A 3,970-nucleotide genomic window follows, 5' to 3' on the forward strand; every position below is an offset into this window, starting at 1 on the left:
CGCGGCCAGAGACCAATCCTTAAGCCGCGCTTAAACCGCGGCCTTATGGGCCACTCTACAGCCGCGGTTTATTAAAACGCGGCCAAGAAGCTTAGGCCCGGTTAAACGGGCCATATAGAGGTCTGAAGCCGCGTTTAAACGCGGCCCAAGCCCTCATATATGGCCCGGTAAAAACGCGGCCATAGACCCTCTGAGGCTATAGTCGCGCTTTTTAGGCTGCGTATAAAACGCGGCTAAAAAAACCGCGGCTATAGCCTATGGCCGCGTTTTTTAGACCTGTAGCCGCGTTTTTTAGCCGCGATTATCCCTATGCCTTATTAAATATTAATAAATGCCCTATTAAGTATTAATAAGGCGAAACTACACTATTAGTCCTTGAAGTTTATCCTGTATGCGCAATTGGTCCCTCAAGTTTGAAGTGAGCACAATTAATCCTTTAAGTTTAAAATTGAGTTGTATTGCCCTTTTACTAATTTCTGTTAACGGTGTTAATTACGTGGCTAACTTCATAATGACTTGACAATTTCTTAATGACGTGACATATTTTTAATTAAAAATTACAAACTAAGTGAGAAAAAATATTAACCGGATAACAAATTAAAATAAAATAAAATTTTCTACCTACTGTAAAAACCCACAGCGAGAGAGAAAGGTTGAGAGGAAAGAAAACAAACCCTTGTGAAATTGTGATTGTATGATCTTGAAAGGGAAAGGATGATTATATGATCTTGAAATTTGTTTGAATAGGTGCGGAACGTCATGATAGAGAATATTAACAAAGTTTAGAAAGAGGCGATCGCCTGAATTGTTGGTTGACAAAACTGCTAACATGCAAGGAAATACCTTCCACTTCAGAAAGCATGCTCGCCACTTCAGAAACACAGTGTGGTGGCGAAACGTCAAGCTCACATATTCTTGAACTAAAACTTGCATTAGAGAGAAGATGGATGAAGCTTTTTTTTTTTTTTTTTTTTTTTTTTTTTTTTTTTTTTGCATCTATAGCGAGAGGTAGTGGATCGTCAGTGGTTGTCGTCGGCGGCTGCTAAAGCTTGTGCTGTCGTTGGCAGCAGCTACGGCTTGGCTATTGCGGCGGCGGCTGGGGTTGATTTCTTTCCTCTCTCCCCTTCTCTCTTGCTGTGGGTTTTTACAGTAGGCAGAATTTTTTTTTTTTTTAATTTGGTACCGGTTAATATTTTTTCTCACTTGCTTTGTAATTTTTTAATTAAAAATATGCCACGTCATTAAAGAAAATGCCAAATCATTGTAAAGTTAGCCACGTAAGTAACACCGTTAACAAAAGTTAGTAAAAGAACTAATATAACTCAGTTTTAAAACTTAAGGGACTAATTGTGCTCGCTTCAAACCTGAGGGACCAATTGCGCACATAGGGTAAACTTCAATGACCAATAGTATAGTTTTGCTTATTAATAACCTATGATCATCGCATACCTTTAGTGCAATGGTCAAGTCTCTTGGAGTGAGTTTCACACACATATACACTTAGATTAGGCTAGAGTAGAATTTCTACCTTATATAAAAAAATAATAATAAAAAATAACCCATGGATCATAAGGGATTTTAAACACGCTTTGAATCACACGGTCATGATTCATCCACCAGACTTATGTTCCTATCTCCTTAGTGATCAAGGACACACACAAAGTTTCTGATCTAAGTTGTCATATATTCATGAATGCTATTTTTGATAATCAAATCAAAGTTGTTGGTACTAAATATATGTGATTTATGGACGTGAAGGGAAGCAATATTCCCACAGATAACTGGCAGTCGTGGATTGGTGTTTAGTACACACCAACGTGTGGTTGCCCTAAAAAATACGGATTTAGATCGAGAAGTATTGCAGCTGATGCAATTTCTCTTAATGGTCGAGATTAAAGGTTGAAAAAAAAATTTCAATTTCAACAATTAATTAAAAAAAGTGAAAATTGAAAAAATAAAAAAATTGTGAGAGGGAAGGAAGGAATTGCATTAAATGCAAACCCTGAATATTGCATTTGGTGTCAATCCAAAAAATAGCCGACACTAACAATACTATTGAATCTTTTAAGAGTAATGTCAAAGCCACAAACTTATATATAACATTTTTAGAAACTGCTAAGGTACACATTCTTACTGGTTCGCATTTAGGCTTACCACTTACGTCACATTTTACTTACCAATAACTATTCACCATATCAACAATTTGAAGAAAAAAAAAATGTAACTCTAGCGTTTTCCTTATTTTAATTTCCATGAAAAATTTATACATCTAAAATATAAAACTATATATATATATATATATAAGCCCAAAAAATTAGCCGAACAACAAAATTACCAATAACAAAATTTTTATTATAAAAAGAAAAAGCCCAATTAATCAATTTTCACCAAAACAAACAATACGTCCTTTAAAAATTTTTAAACAAAACAACTTTTTCTTTATCCACTAGCATAAATAGATTAAAAACTAAAAAAACAAAAAGAAAAACAACGTAGCCGGCTAGTGTTCACTAGTTAAGAACGATCATCTATCTATTGCCCTATTAGTATTAACCAATGGATCATATGACTTTTAGTACCACACTTGGTTTGATCAAGGACACAGAAAGATTCTGAACAACTATAAAGTATCGTGTTCATAAATGCCTCACCAACTAAAGTTGTTGTTATTAGAGCACTTGTAGCAGTGGAGACATATTGCTATATTGCTAAATTTTAGCTCCAAAAAACACCCCACAGCAGTGGAGCAATAGCTAAAAATTTTAGCTTAATTGCTACAGTGCACATCTATAGATAGATGTGCACTGTAGCTTGGAGCAAAAAATAAAAACCAATTTTTTATTCACCGGTACAACTTTCTTCCTTTTTTTTATTCATTTTATCATCATAGCCGGTACAATTGTTTATTTAGCACTCTCATTCACTCTCTCTCTCTCTCGTTCACTCTCATCTCAATCCTCTCAAGCTCACTGTCATCTCGTCAACGTCGCTGCCGACCAGACCATCGTCATTTGCCTCTGAAGCTCGTCTCTCTCGGACCAACGCCGTCCCAGCCGGCCATTTCTCTCAAACCAACGCCATCCCAGCCGTCCATCTCTCTCAACTCCAGCAATGGCGTGGGTCAGTGGGTCGACGATGGCGTGATCAGCGATGGCTGGTCTGGTTTGACGGTGGTTTTGGTTAGATTCGGCAATGGCATAGGTCGATGGGTGTTGTGCCTCTTGGTCTTGTTTCTTCTCTCTCGATCAAGCTCAGATGGTGGGTTTGATGGTGGTCTGGGGTGCTAGCTTCATCGCCAATCTGTTCCACTGTGCTGGTTTTTTTTTTTTTTTGTGGATGTTTTTATTATTATTTTAATGAGTTTTTCTGTGGTTTTTTCTTTCTTGTTGTGGACTGCTAGTGCTAGTGGTGGTGGTGGTGGTGGCGGTGATGGTGGTGGTGCCGTGAGGGGCTGTGGGTTGAAGAGAGGGAAGTGAGGGAGAAGACAGAGAGAAGATGAATAGTGAAAAAAATAATAAATAGCTGATTGTGGATATATATTATTTTATTGTGGTGTTTATATTATTTTATTGTGTTGAAAGCTAAAATAGATCCACTGCTACAGTACATGTGTAATTAAAATAGATAAAGTGATTTTTTGTGGTGCCAAATAGCTATAATTATTGCTCCACTGCTGTGGATGCTCTTATAACTTATAAGAACCTTACCCCACAGACAACTGGTTGTCATGGACCTAAATTGAAACACTCGTATACAAGAAATCAGATTGCGTTGGAATCACTATACATTAAATTTGGTTAATAAGCTTTTTCTCAATTGAGAAACTTCTTGAACCAGTTGGCTGCGTTTTTAGGATATCTTTTTAGCTTATCCTCATAATCCACATAGATTAACTTGAACCGAACAATGTAATCTTTTGCGGCCCATTCAAAGTTGTCAAACAATGACCAAGCAAAGTATCACTACTAAA

This window comes from Quercus suber, unplaced genomic scaffold (assembly GCF_002906115.3).
Source record: "Quercus suber isolate HL8 unplaced genomic scaffold, Cork oak 2.0 scaffold_1167, whole genome shotgun sequence".
In the NCBI taxonomy this organism is placed as follows: Eukaryota; Viridiplantae; Streptophyta; class Magnoliopsida; order Fagales; family Fagaceae; genus Quercus; species Quercus suber.